Source organism: Tamandua tetradactyla, chromosome 1 (genome assembly GCF_023851605.1).
Source record: "Tamandua tetradactyla isolate mTamTet1 chromosome 1, mTamTet1.pri, whole genome shotgun sequence".
Lineage (NCBI taxonomy): Eukaryota > Metazoa > Chordata > Mammalia > Pilosa > Myrmecophagidae > Tamandua > Tamandua tetradactyla.
Genome location: NC_135327.1, coordinates 18,822,566 through 18,838,501, shown reverse-complemented (window position 1 = coordinate 18,838,501; position 15,936 = coordinate 18,822,566). Strand labels below are relative to the sequence as shown.

General features: G+C 37.0%; 1 long non-coding RNA gene across 19 annotated transcripts in view; it reads left to right on the top strand.

The window, feature by feature from the left end:
- The window catches only part of LOC143642507 (uncharacterized), a 145,466-nt gene that overhangs the window by 6,614 nt on the left and 122,916 nt on the right, over positions 1-15,936 (top strand). For 2 of the 19 annotated variants that reach the window (XR_013155704.1, XR_013155726.1), the window contains one exon: positions 2,000-9,135. The exons of 16 other annotated variants lie outside the window; for them this stretch is intronic. This is a non-coding gene — a long non-coding RNA (uncharacterized LOC143642507). Of the gene's footprint in view, positions 1-1,927; positions 9,136-15,936 lie in introns of those variants that run through there. One more of the 19 variants, XR_013155736.1, reaches the window with a different exon arrangement.

The following is a 15,936-nucleotide window of genomic DNA, read 5'->3' as shown; positions in this document are numbered from 1 at the left end:
TTTGTACATTTAGTCACTATCATTGTACACTCTAGGCATTCCTAGATTATACATCTCAGTCTTTATCGTCTATCTTTCCTTCTGGTTTCACTTGTGCCCTCAACCCTCTTCTCTCTATCTTTCTCACATTCAGCTTCATTCAGTATACTAACATTATTGTGTATAATTAGGTAGTAGTGTGCTACCCATTTCTGAATTTTTACAATCAGTCCTGTTGCACAATCTGTATCCCTTCAGCTCCAATTACCAAAGTCTACCCTATTTCTGTCCCCTGATGGCCTCTGTTCTTAACTGAAATTCTCCAAGTTCATTCATTAATGTTAGTTCTTATCAGTGAGACCATATGGTATTTGTCCTTTTGTTTCTGGCTAATCTCACTCAGCATAATGTCCTCAAGGTCCATCCATCATGTTGTTACATGCTTCATGGCTTTATTTTGTCTTACAGCTGTGTAATAAATATTCCATCGTATGTATGTACTACAGCTTGTTTAGCCATTCATCTGTTGATGGACATTTGGGCTATTTCCATCTCCTGACAATTGTAAATAACGCTGCTATAAACATTGGTGTGCAAATGTCCGTTTGCATTCTTGCCCTCATGTCCTCTGAATAGATACCTAGCAATGGTATTGCTGAATCATATGGCAGTTCTGTACTCAGCTTCCTGAGGAACCGCCAAACTGCCTTCCACAGCGATTGTTATACTATTTATTTTTAATGCGCATGTCCTTTTTTTTCTATCTAGACCATAAAATCTTTAAGAGTAGGGACAATGTATTACGACTGTACCTCCCGCAGACTCTTACATCTAGTATAATCTCAGTGCTGACATTTGTTGATGATGTCTCCCAGGCTTGCTTAGCATCTTGCCACCTCCACTGCAGACTTTGAAACTCAAGATTATTTTTTCAGCAGTAATTTTTCCAGAATTCCAGTGCCTATTATGCCTTTTAATCTTCATTATAAGCTTTGTATTTTATTTCATAAAAAAATTCCTAAAGATGCTTTAGCAATGACATATCACCACTTCAAAGGATATGTGTACCCTTCAAAGGATATGTGTAGTCCTTCCAATCTGGGCTGCTCACCATATAATTTGATCCTGGGGAAAACAGCAAGTAAACTGTCTTTATGAGAACTACTGATGACCTAAGATGTTAATTACCAGTGTGGTTTAGCATTAACTAGGATATACAAGCTCAAGATTTTCATGTTAGTGTAAGAAATCTGGCCCCAAATTAGGAAAATAAGAGGAAGAATTACCATCTGTTGAGTACCTACTAAGTGTCAGGCCCTATAGCAGATGTTACATGCCTTATCATTTAATCATTACAGAAGTATTGTCATGTTAATATTATACCTGTATTATAAATGGGGTAAGTAAAGCTTAGAGAGGTTGTCACTCACTCATGATCATTCAATGATTGATGACAGATGGGATTCAAGTCCAGGTCTATGTGATTCTGAAGCCCATACTCTTTTCTACTATGTTACACTGCCTCTCAAAATATTTTTGACTATGCATATTGGTAATAAAGTTAATGGTAAATGAGGCCACCCAGTGTTCCTGGTCCAAGTCTTGGAGCTGCAAGCCCAACCCTGGATCTGGACTGAGGTGGTCTGGGATTTGCAGTGGCTGTGGGGCAGCTGGACATCTCCACCTAGCCAGTCTACCTGAGAGGCAGGTACTACCAGGCAGTAAATTTAAGAGAAATGATACTGAGAGGGACTCAGATGGTCATTTAGATTGCCACCTGTGGTAGTTAGGTTCAAACGTCAACCTGGCCAGGTGACCATCATACCTAGTTCTGTTCATGTGGACTGGAATCATTAGCATATGAAACTCATCTATGGCTGATTACATCTGCAGTCGGCTAAGGGGAGTGCCTTCTCAATGAATGATGTTTAATTTAATTATCTGGAAGCTTAAAAGAGAGAGGTCAGAAGAGAGCTCAATGCAGCACAGCCCAAGCAGCTCAGCATATCTCATCTCACAGCTCAGTCCAGATGTTTGGAGATGCAGAAAGAAATCACTCCAGAGAAGGCCGTTGGATCCCAGAAGCCAGGAGAGAAGGCCAGCAGATGTCACTGTGTGCCTTCCCATGTAACAGAGAGCCTCAGATGAAAGTTAGCTGCCTTTTCTCTGAAGAACTATACATTTTTTTACTAAATAAATCCCCTTTTAATAAAGCCGATCCATCTCTGGTGTATTGCATTTAGCTTTGGCAGACTAAAACACATGGTTTAAATTTTTTTTTAATTTTTAAATTTAAAAAACGCCTGATCAAGGTGGCAGGGTAAGATGCTTCAGGGTTCCATCCCCTCACAGGGCTCCATCCCCTCACAGAAGCTTTCAGCAAGGTCTGAAATAAATCTCTTTCTCAAAGCTCCAGAAAATATTAAAGGATTACAGTAACCGGTTGAGTCCCAAAATCAAGAAAAAAGCTACTTAAAAATATTAGAATCTTATAAAGCAACTGTTATGGGGCTTGGGAGATCATTGGAGTATCATGCAACATCCAGGGAAGAAGGGGACAAAGAGATGGAGAAACTACGGTGAGTCACTTGCTGGGCCTTGGCTCCAGTGTCCACCGCCAATCCTTGAGGCAAGCAGCTTCTTGTCAGCCTGGTTTCTGCCATTGACTGGGAGAGTCGGGGAAGCCCTCCCTGCAACCCCCAGGAACAGAGGGGGATGCTTCACAGTTCTGACCTAGCTGTTGGCCAGTGAAATTAGACCTCTGGGTCCACAGCCTTGACTTTTATGGACAGTTACCCAAGGTGCCATTGTTTCCACCTGTCTCAGAAGCGGAGTGGACAGAGAATTAAAATATCCCACCTTTCTAGGACTGTGGGGACTAGGTTTTTGAAGAATGCCATCTGCTGGCCAGGCTAGGAAACAGCAGTCTTGGAAAACCGCTTTCCAGACCCTCTTCCCAGTGCCCTGTGGAACTTGTCTGCACTCCCAGTGTGGGTCCCTGGTCCTGTTTCTTTGTTTTGCTTTTTGCTTTTGTTTTTAATTTGGCAAAGGAATATATACATATTTTTTGTCCCCCCTATTATTTTTAAATTTTTAATCCATATTTTTTACTCATCTGTCAATATTATAGATAAAAAGAGCATCAGACACAAGGTTTTCACAATCACATAGTCACATTGCAAAAGCTATATCATTATACATTCATCTTCAAGAAACATGGCTACTAGAACACAGCTCTCTCAACTCTGAAATCTCGCAGCCACTGACACTTTATTTTGTGTCATTTCTTTGCTCTGGCCCTGGTTTTGACTGAGAAGTACAAGCCAAATGCCAAAGTAGAGCTTTAACATGAACCTAATCAACAACAAAAGCCTAGAGAAGAGATGAGACTGACCCAGAGAATAATCTCAAGATAATTAGATGCCCATATACTGGCAAAATAATTACAAGCCATACTAAGAAATAAGAAGATATGATTCAGTCAAGGGAACAAATTAAATAGCTGAGGAGATGCAGAATTTGGAAAAACTAATCAAGATGTTCAAGCAAAGCTTCTCAACCAATTCAAGAAGATGAAGGAAAATATGGCTAATGAGATAAGTGGTATTAAGATGACACTGGGTGAGCATAAAGAAGAATTTTAAAGCATGCAAAGAAAAATAACATGAGAATGAAGGGCAAATAGATGTGATTAAAAATATGCTAGAGGCATACAACAGCAGATTTGAACAGGCAGAAGAAAGGATCAGTGACCTAGAAGACAGAACAGAAAATTGAACAGACCAAAGAACAGATAGAGAAAAGAATTTAAAAATTTGATCATGGTCTCACCCATTTGAATGACAATACGAAGTGCACAAATGTATGCATCATGGGTGTCCCAGAAGAAGAGTGGGGAAAGGGGCAGAAAGATTATTTGAGGAAATAATGGCCCCAAATTTTCCAACTCTTATGAAAGACATAAGGTTGTGAGTGCAGGAAGGGCAATGTAATCCAAACAGAATAACCCCTAATAGACCCAATCCAAGACACATACTAATCAGACTGTCAAATGCCAAAACTAAAGAGAATTCTAAAAGCAGCAAGAGTCACATATTTGTCACATACAAGGAAACTACGATAAGATTAAGTGCCAATTTCTCATCAGAAACCATGAAGGTAAAAAGTCAGTGATATGATATATATAAAGTACTGAAAAAGAAAAACTGTCAGCCAAGAATTCTTTATCCAGCAAAACTGTCCTTCATTAATGAGGGAGAGTTTAAAATATCTGCAAATAAACAGATGCTGAGAGAGTTTGTTAATAATAGACTGCCCTGCAAGAAATATAATGGAGTTCTGCAAGTTGATGGAAAAAGGAGAAAGAAGAGTAAAGGAGAGTGTAGAAATGATTATCAGTAAGGGTAGCTAAAAGGGTAAAATGAGATCAAAACAAGATGTGAGCTGAAAAACTCTTCCAAAATAACTGAAAAGGAAGGAATACTATGTTACTCATTCTATGGGGTTACCATCACTCTAATAGCAAAGCCAGATAAAAATACTACAAGAATATTACAGACCAATTTCTCTAACGATAAGGATGCAAATATTGTCAATAAAATACTTGCAAATTGAATCCAACAGCACATTAAAAGAATTAAACACAATGATCAAGTGGGTTTTATCCTAGGTATGCAAGGGTGGTTCAATTCAAGAAAATCAATTAATGTAATTCAACGCATTAACAAATCAAAGGGCAAAAACCACATAATTGTCTAATTGATGCAGAAAAGAGATTTAGCAAACTCCAGCAATCTTTTTTGATAAAAACAATTCAGAAGATAGGAATAGAAGGAAACTTCCTCAACATGATAAAGGGAATATATAAAAAACCCATAGCTAACATCATACTCAATGGTGAAAGACTGAAATCTTTCCCTCTAAAATCTGGAAAAGGACAAGGATACCCACTGTCACCACTGTTACTCAGCATTATGCTAGAAGTTCTAGCTAGAGCAATAAGGCAAGAAAAAGAAAGAAAATGCATCCACACTGGACAGGAAAAAGTAAAACTTTCACTATTTGCAGATAACATGATCCTATATATAGTAAATCCCCCAAAATCTATAACAAAGCTACAGAGATAATAAATGAGTTCAGCAAAATGGTGGGATACAAGATCAACACGCAAATATCAATAGTGTTTCTGTATTCCAGTAATACACAATAGCAACTAAAAGAATCAAATATCTAGGAATAAACTTAACCAAGGATGTAAAGGACTTGCACATACAAAAAAAAAACCCCACAAAACATTGCTAAAAGAAATCAAAGAAGACATAAATAAATGGAAAGATGCTCTTGTGTTCATAGGTTGGAAGGCTAAATATCATCAAGATGTCAATTTTTCCCAAACTAATTTACAGATTCAACATAATTGCAATAAAAATTTAAAAGGTCTACTTCGTAGAAATGGAAAAGCAAATTATCAGATTTATTTGGAAGGGTAAGGGGCCCCAAACAGTCAAAAACAAAGTTGGAGAACTCACACTTCCAGACTTTAAAGCATATTACAAAGCTACAGTGATCAAAAGAGCATTGTATAGATATATTGACCAATGGAACAAAATTGACAGTTCAGAAATAAACCCTCGCATCTATGGCCAATTGATATTTGACAAGGCTGCAAAGTCCACTCAAATGGGAAAGAACAGTCTGTTCAATAAATGGTGCTGGGAGAACTGGATATCCATAAGTAAAAGAATGAAAGAAGACCCCTATTTCACACTTTACAGAAAAATTAACTTTAAATGGATCAAAGACCTAATAAAAGAACCAGGACCATAAAATTCACAGGGAAAAATGTGGGGAAGCATGTTCAAGATCTTGTGATAGGCAATGGTTTCCTAGACTTGACACCCAAAGCACAAGCAATGAAAGGAAAAATAGATAAATGAGACCTTCTTAAAATTGACTTTTGTAATAGGGGAAACAAAGGCTAAAATATATTGGATAGATGGAAATACTAGCAATCAATGAGAGAGAGAGGTACGGGGTATGGTATGTATGAGTTTTTTTTTTCTTTTTATTTCTTTTTCTGAATTGATGCGAATGTTCTAAGAAATGATCATGGTGATGAGATTGCGAGTTGTTGATTATATACCAAGAATGGAATGATCATATGGTGAGAATGTTCATGTTTGTACATTGCTGTGTTTAAAAAAATAAAATAAATAATAAACAAACAAAAAAAAAACAAACAAACAAGATGTGACATATAAAAGCCAAAGAACAAAGTAGCTGAAGTAAGAACCACCTTTGTAGTAATAACATTGCATGTTAATGGATTAAATTCTACAATTAAAAGACACAGATTGGCAGAATGGATTAAAAAAAGATGATCCATCTATATGCCATTTACAAAAGGTTCAGCTTAGACCTAAGAATATAAACAGGTTGAAATAGATAATAAAAATAGATTTCTCTACAATAACAGTTGGAGAGTTCAATACACACTTTCATTAATAGAACAGGATCAATCTAGTCAAGATTGATAAAAAAACAATTTGAATAAAATGATAAAGAAACAAGACCTAACAGACACTTTATAGGATACTACACCCCAAAACAGCAGGATATACAGTCTTTTCAAGTGCTCATGGATCATTTTCCAGGATAGGCCACATGTTGGGTTACAAAAAAGGGTCTCAATAAATTTAAAAGATTGAAATTTTACAAAATTATACAAAGCACTTTCTCTAATCATAATGGAATTACATTGCAAGGCAATAGTAGGCAGAGAATGGGTGTGCTGGTTTGAAAGGATGTATGTACCCTAGAAAAGCCATTTTTAATCCTAATCTCATTTTGTAAAGGCAGCCATTTCTTCTAATCCCTATTCAGTATTGTATGTTTGAAACTGTAATTAGATCATCTCCCCAGAGATGGGATTTAGTCAAGAGTGGTTGTTAAACTGGATTAGGTAGAGGCAAGTCTCCAACCATTTGGGTGGGTCTTGATTGGTTTCTAAAGTTCTATAATAGTGGAAACATTTTGGAGAATGAGAGATTCAGAGAGAGCAGAGCAGAATGACATAGCCATGAGAAGCAAAGTGCGCCAGCCAGTGACCTTTGGAAATGAAGAAGGAAAACACCTCCCAGGGAGCTTCGTGACAGGAAGCCAGGAGAGAAAACTAGCTGATGATGCTGTGTTTGCCACATGCTTTTCCAGATGAGAGAGAAACCCTGACTATGTTCACCATGTGCCTTCTCACTAGAGAGAGAGAGACCCTGAACTTCATCAGCCTTCTTGAACCAAGGTATCTTTCCCTGGATGCTTTGATGGGACATTTCTATAGATTTGCTTTAACTAGGGCATTTTCTCGGCCTTAGAACTGTAAACTAGCAACTTATTAAATTCCCCTTTTTAAAAGCCACTCTGTTTCTGGTATATTGCATTCTGGCAGCTAGCAAACTAGAACAATGGGAAAGTTCACAAATATATGCAGGTTAAAGAAGACACTCTTGAGCATTCAGTGGGTCAAAGAAGAAATTGCAGGGGAAATCAGTAAATATTTTGAGGAAAAAATGAGAACAGAACATATCAAAATTTATGGGCTGCAGCAAAGGCAGCGCTGAGAGGGAGATTTATAGCCCTAAATACCTACATTTAAAAAGAAAGAAAGGGCTATAAATCAAAGACCTAGCTGCATATCTGGAGGACCTAGAGAAAGAATGGCAAACTATTCCCAAGACAAGCAAAAGGAAAGAAATAACAAAGATTAGAGCAGAAATAAATGAAATCAAGAACAAAAAAGAGGAAATCAACAGAACCAAAAGTTTGTTCTTTGAGAAGATCAATAAAATAGACAAACCCTTCACTAGACTGATGAGGAAAAAAAGAAAGAAAATGCAAATAATAAAGCTGAAATGAGAGGGGTAACATTACTACTGACCTCACAGGAAAAAAAAAAAAAGACCGTAAAAGGATACTTTGAACAACTATATACCAGCAAATTAAATACAGATGAAATGGGCAACTTCCTAGAAAAACATGAACAACCTACACTGTCATTTAAGAAATACAAGACCTCAAAAGCCAAATACAATTAAAGAAATTGAAATAGTCATCAAACACCTCCCAACAAAGAAAAGCCCAGGACAAGATGGCTTCACAGGTGAATTCTAACAATTATTCCATGAAGAATTAATACCAATCCTCCTCAAACTCTTCCAAAAATTGAAGAGGAGGGAACAATACCTAGCTCATTTTATAAAACTAATACCGAAGCCAGATAAAGATACTACAAGAAAAGAAAATGACAGACAAATCTCTCCAATGAATATAGATGCAAAAATCCTCAACAAAATACTTGCAAATTGAATCCAACAGCACATTAAAAGAATTATACACCATGATCAAGTGGGTTTTATTCCAGGTATTCCAAGGTGGTTCAATACAACAAAATCAATTAATACAATACATCCCATTACCAGATTGAAGGGGAAAAACCACATGATTAAGTCGATGCAGAAAGACTATTTGACAAAATCTAGCATCGTTTCTTTCTTTCTTTCTTTTTTACTTTAAGACCCACTTTTTATTTTGAAATGATTTCAGAGTTACAGAAGAGCGGCAAAATGAGTATAGACTTCACCCAACTCCCCCTCAGGTTAACACTTTACATAATCATTGTACAGGTATCAAATACAGGAATTAACATGGATCTGATACAACTGTCCTTTTCCTGGTCCAGTATCCCAATTAAGGATACCACATTGCATTTAGTTGTCATGTCTCCTTGTTCTCCTCCAACCCAGGGCAGTTTTACAGTTTTTCTTGGTTTTGCGTGACTTTGGCACTTTTTTTTTAACTTCTTAAACTTTTTTTTTAATTTATTTTTTATTATCAAACCAAAACAACATACAAACATGAACATTCTTAACATACAAACGTTCCATGCATAGTGTACAATCAATGGCTTGCGATATCATCACATAGTAGTATATTCATCACCATGATCATTTTTTAAGAATATTTGCATCACTCCAGAAAAAGAAATAAGAAAAAGAAAAACTTATACATACCATGCCTCTTACCCCTTCCTCTCATGGACCACTAATATTTCCGTCTGCTCAATATATTTTAACATTTGTCACCCCTATTTTTTTCTATAGCTGTTACCACTCTCTTTCATTCTTCACTAGTATTTCAATATACACAATTTATTTTAACATTTGTTCCCCCTATTGTTTATTTATTATTAATCCATATCTTTTTACTCATCTGTCAATATCATAGATAAAAGGAGCATCAGATGCAAGGTTTTTACACTCACATATTTAGATTACAAAAGCTGTATCATTATACATTCATCTTCAAGAGACAAGGCTACTGGAACACAGCTCTACAATTTCAGGCACTTCCCTCTAGCCTCTCTAATACACCTTAATCTAAAAAGGGGATATCTATATAATGTGTAAAATAACCTCCAGGATAACCTCACGACTCTGTTTAAAATCTCTCAGCCACTGGCACTTTATTTTGTCTCATTTCTCTCTTCCCCCTTTTGGTCAAGGTTCTCTTAGTCCCTTGATGCTGAATCCCAGCTCATTCTAGGATTTCTGTCCCACATTTCCAGGGAGTTTTACACCCCTGGGAATCATGTCCCACATAGAGAGGGGGAGGGTGGCGAGTTTGCTTGTCATGTTGGCTGAGAGAGAGAGGCCACATCTGAGCAACAAAAGAGGTTCTCTGGGGGTGACTCTTAGGCTTAATTTTAAGTAGGCTTAGCCTATCCTTTGCAGGGTTAAGTTTCATGTGAACAAACCCCAAGATTGAGGGCTTGACCTATTGATTTGGTTGTCCCCACTGCTTGTGAGAATATCAAGAATTCTCCAAATGGGGAAGTTGAATATTCCCCCTTTCTCACCATTGCCCCAAGGGGACTTTGCAAATACTTTTGTCTTCACTGTTTAAATCACTCTGGGATTTATTGGGGCATCACACTGGACAAACCTACAAAATCCATGTCCTATTCAAGTTTCCATGTGCTTATGGTCTTCAATTAAACTGTCCATATAAGTTATATTAGGAAATGCATTAGTCAAAATATAAATTTTGTACCAAATAAACATTTCTTGCTTTAGTCTCACCCATAAGTTAAAGTGTTAAAATATGAATTACCATCTATTTTCAACACCCTGCAGTATTGACATTCCTTTGTTCTTCCTCATGCAAACACATTTTTTAATTTGTACATTTAGTCACTATCATTGTACACTCTAGGCATTCCTAGATTATACCATCTCAGTTTTTATCATCTATCTTTCCTTCTGGTTTCATTTGTGCCCCCAGCCCTCCTCCCTCTATCATTCTCATATTCAGCTTCATTCAGTGCACTAACATTATTGTGCTACAATTAGGTAGTAGTGTGCTACCCATTTCTGAATTTTTACAATCAGTCCTGTTGCACAGTCTGAATCCCTTCAGCTCCAATTACCAAAGTCTGCCCTATTTCTATCTTCTGTTGGCCTCTGTTCTTAATTGAAATTCTCCAAGTTCATTCATTAATGCTAGTTTATATCAGTGAGGCCATACAGCATTTGTCCTTTTGTTTCTGACTAATCTCACTCAGCATAATATCCTCAAGGTCCATCCATGTTGTTACATGCTTCATGACTTTATTCTGTCTGACAGCTATGTGATATTACATCACATGTAAACACTACAGCTTTTTTAACCACTCATTTGTTGATGAGCATTTGGGCTGTTTCCATCTCTTGGCAATTGTAAATAATGCTGCTATAAACATTGGTGTGCAAATTTCCATTTGTGTCTTTGCCCTCTGAATAGATACCTAGCAATGGTATTGCTGAATCCTATGGCAATTCTATACTTAGCTTCCTGAGGAACCACCTGCCTTCCACAGCAGTTGTAACATTTTACATTCCCACCAACAGTGGATAAATGTGCCCTTTTTCCACATCCTCTCCAGCACTTCTCATTTTGTTTTATTGATAATGGCCATTCTGGTGGGAATGAGATATCTCATTGTGGTTTTGAGTTGCATTTCCCTAATAGCCAGGGAAATTGGGCATTTTTTCATGTGCCTTTTAGTCATTTGTATTTCCTCTTCTGAGAAGTGTCTATTCATGTCTTTTGCCCATTTTGTAACTGGGTTGTTTGTATTTTTGTTGTTGGGTTGAACAATCTCTATATATTCTGGATACTAGACCCTTGTCTGATATGTCATTTCCAGATATTGTCTCCCATTGTGTAGGCTGTCTTTTTACTTTCTTAACAAAGTTCTTTGACGCACAAAAGTGTTTCATTTGAGGAGTTCCCATTTATCCATTTCTTTCTTCAATGCTCATGCTTTGGGTATAAGATCTAGGAAACCGCCTCCTGTTATAAGATTTATAAGATATTTCCCTCCATTTTCTTCTAAAAGTTTTATGGTCTTAGAGCTAATGTTTAGGTCTTTGATCCAGCTTGAGTTAATTTTAGTATAGGGTGTGAGATATGGATCATCTTTCATTCTTTTTGCATGTGGATATCCAGTTTTCTAGGCACCATTTATTGAAGAGACTGTTTTGTCCCAGGTGAGTTGGCTTGACTGCCTTATCAAAGATCAATTGTCCATAGATGAGTGTGTCTATATCTGAACACTCTATTCTATTCCATTGGACAGTATATCTATCTTTATGCCAGTACCATGCTGTATTGACCACTGTAGCTTCATAATATGCTTTAAAGTTAGGTAGTGTGAGACCGCCAACTTCATTTTTCTTTCTCGGGATACTTTTACCTATTTGGGGCACCCTGCCTGTTCTAGTTTGCTAGCTGCCAGAATGCAATATACCAGAAATGGAATGGCTTTTTAAAAGGGGAATTTAATACGTTGCTAGTTTACAGTTCTAAGGCCAAGAAAATGTCCCAATTAAAGCCAGTCTATAGAAATGTCCAATCCAAAGCATCCAGGGAAAGATACCTTGGTTCAGGAAGGCTGGTGAAGCTCAGGGTTTCTCTCTCAAGTGAGATGGCACATGGTGAACACAGTCAGGGTTTCTCTCTCATCTGGAAAGGCATGTGGTGAACATGACGTCATCTGCTAGCTTTCTGTCTTGGCTTCCTGTTTCATGAAACTTCCCAGGGGGCATTTTCCTTCTTCATCTCCAAAGGTCACTGGCTGGTGGACTCTGCTTCTCATGGCTGCAAGGTTCTGCTCTCTCAGAATCTCTCTCATTCTCCAAAATGTTTCCTCTTTTATAGGACTCCAGAAACTAATGAAGTCCCACTCGAATGGGTGGAGACACACCTCCAGGTAATCTAGCTTTACAACCACTCTTGATTAAACCCCATATCCAGGGAGATGATCTAATTACAGTTTCAAACATACAATAGTGAATAGAGATTCGAAGAAACGGCTCCTTTTATGAAATGGGATTAGAATTAAAATATGGCTTTTCTAGGGTACGTACATCCTTTCAAACCAGGATACTGCCCTTCTAGATAAATTTGGTTATGGTTTTTCTATTTCTGAAAGTAAGTTTTTGGGACTTTAATTGGTATTGCATTGAATCTATAAATTAATTTAGGTAGAATTGACATTTTAAATATATTTAGTCTTCCAATCCATGAACATGGTATACCCTTCCATTTATTTAGGTCTTCTGTGATTTCCTTTAGCAATTTCTTGTAGTTTTCTTTGTACAGGCCTTTTGTATCCTTAGTTAAATTTATATCTAAATATATTATTCTTTTGGTTGCAATTTTAAATGGAATTTTTTCTTGATTTCCCCTTCAGATGGTTCATTACTACAATCTGTAGTTCAAACTACAGATTTTTGAATGTTGATTTTATAATCTGCCACTTTGTTGTACTCATTTATTAGCTCTAGTAGTTTTGCTGTGGATTTTTCAGGGGTTTTAACATATAGTATCATATCATCTGCAAACAGCAAGAGTTTTACTTCTTCCTTTCCAATTTTGATGCCTTGTATTTCTTTTTCTTGTCTAATTGCTCTGGCTAGAACTTCCAACACAATGTTGAATAAAAATGGTGATAGTGGACATTCTTGTCTTGTTCCTGATCTTAGGGGGAAAGTTTTCAGTTTTTCCTCCTTGGAGATGATGTTAGCTGTGGGTTTTCATATATTCCCTTTATCACGTTGAGGAAGTTCCCTTCTATTCCTATCCTTTCAAGTGTTTTCAACAAGAAAAGGTGTTGAATTTTGTCAAATGCCTTTTCTTTATCAATTGAGATGATCATGTGGCTTTTCTGCTTTGATTTGTTGATATGGTGTATTACATTAATTGATTTTCTTTTATGTTGAACCATCCTTGCATACCTAGGATGAATCCTTGATTATGATGTATAATTCTTCTCAATTGCTGCTGGATTCGATTTGCAAGAATTTTTGCTGAGGATTTTTACATCTATATTCATTAGAGAGATTAGTCTGTAATTTTCTTTTCTTGTGGTATCTTTATCTGGCTTTGCTATGAGGGTGATGTTACCTTCATAGAATGAGTTAGCTAGCTTTCCCTCCTCTTCAATTTTTTTGAAGAGTTTGAGCAGGATTGGTATTAATTCTTTCTGGAATGTTTAGTGGAATTCACATGTGAAGCCATCTGGTCCTGGACTTTTCTTTTTGGGGAGCTTCTTAATGACTAATTCAATTCCTTTACTTGTGATTGTTTTGTTGAGGTCGTCTATTTTTTCTTGAGTCAACATTGGTTGTTCATGCCCATCTAGGAGGTGGTCCATTTCATCTACATTGTCTAGTTTATTAGCATAAAGTTGTTCATAGAATCCTCTCATTACCTCCTTTATTTCTGTGGAGTCAGTGGTTATGACTCCTCTTCCATTTCTGATTTTATTTATTTGTATCCTTTCTCTTCTTCTTTTTTTCAACTTTGCTAAGGGTCTCTTCTAGTTTGCTAGCTGCAGAATGCAATATACCAGAAATGGAATGGCTTTTAAAAAGGGGAATTTAATAAGTTGCTAGTTTACAGTTCTAAGGCCGAGAAAATATCCCAATTAAAACAAGTCTATAGAAATGTCCAATCTAAGGCATCCAGGGAAAGATACCTTGGTTCAAGAAGGCCAATGAAGGTCAGGGTTTCTCTCTCAAGTGAGAAGGCACATGGTGAACACAGTCAGAGTTTCTCTCTCATCTGGAAAGGCACATGGTGAACATGGTCAGGGTTCCTCTCATATGGGAGGGCACATAGTGAGCGTGGCGTCATCTGCTAGCTTCTTCTCCTGGCTTCCTGTTTCATGAAGCTCCCTGGGAGGCATGTTCTGTCTTTATCTCCAAAGATCTCTGACTGGTGGACTCTGCTTCTCATGGCTATGTTGTTCTGCTCTGCTGTCTCTGAATCTTTCATTCTCCAAAATGTTTCTTCTTTTATAGGACTTCAGAAACTAATCAAGACCCACCCAAATAGGTGGAGACATGTCATCACCGAATCCAATTTAACAACCACTCTTGATTGGGTTACATCTCCAGGGAAATAATCTAATTACAGATTCAAACATACAATATTGAATAGGGATTATTCTGCCTTTACAAAATGGGATTTTGATTAAAACATGGCTTTTCTAGGGGACATACATCCTTTCAAACCAGCACAGGGTCTATCAATCTTGTTGATTTTCTTATAGAACCAAGTTCTGGTTTTGTTGATTTTCTCAATTGTTTTAATGTTCTCAATTTCATTTATTTCTGTTCTGTTCTTCATTATTTCTATCCCTTTGCTTGCTTTGGAGTTAGTTTGCTTTTCTTTCTCTATCTCTTCCAAGGGAGCAGTTAATTCCTTGATTTTTGCTCTTTCTTCTTTTTTGATATAGGCATTCAGGGCAATAATTTCCCCTCTTTACACTGCGTTTGCTGCATCCTATAAATTTTGATATGTTGTGTTTTCATTTTTGTTTGCCTCAAGATGTTTACTGATTTCTTTTTTAATTTCCTAAAATTAAAAAACCCACTGGTGGTTTAAGAGTGTGTTGTTGAGCCTCCACATATTTGTGAATTTTCTGGCACTCTGCCTATTATTGATTTCCAACTTCATTCCCTTATGATCTGAGAAAGTGTTTTGTATGATTTCAATCTTTTTAAATTAATTGAGACTTGCTTTGTGAGCCTGCATATGTTCTGTCCTTGTTAATGATCCACGAGCACTTGAGAAAAAGGTGTATCCTGCTGTTGTGGGGTGTACTGTTCTATAAATGTCTGTTCAGTCTAGTGCATTTATTTAATTATTCAAATTTTCTGTTTCTTTATTGGCCCTCTGTCTAGATGTTCTGTCCATTGATGATAGCAGGAAATACACATCTCCAACTATTATGGTAGATGTGTCTATTTCTCTTTTCAGTGTTTGCCTCATGCATTTTGGAGCACTCTGGCTCAGTGCATAAATATTTATGATTGTTATGTCTTCTTGTTGAATTGTTCCTTTTATTAATACATAGTGTCCTTCTTTGTCTCTTGGACATTAGTATAGCTACTCCTGCTCTTTTCTGATTGTTGTTTGCATGAAATTGTAGGAGTCAAGGGTTAAAACAAGACCTGCAGAATTTGTTGGGAGCAGCTGGCGTCAGGGTGGTGGCTACAGTAAACTGTGGAGATTGTTATGTAGAGCAGTCTGGGAGGAAGAGAATGTTTACCCCAAATGGTTATATTAAGTATGAAGTAAGAGAGCACTGAAAATTAAGCACTCTGATTCCTCAAGAAATGCATGCATGCCTTTTGTCACCCTGTAATATATAGGCTGGATCTGATTAAGAATAAAGTTTTCTGTTGTTTGTTATGGCTGATCTTCAGACTCCCTGATCCCATCTGTCTTTCTTTCTCATCGTTCCTTAATATCCTTCAAGCTCTGTTCCATAGGAAGCAACATGAAATATCTTTTCCCAACCTCTCACTTTCAACCTATGTTTATCCTTGGGTCTAAGATGTGTTTTCTGTAGAC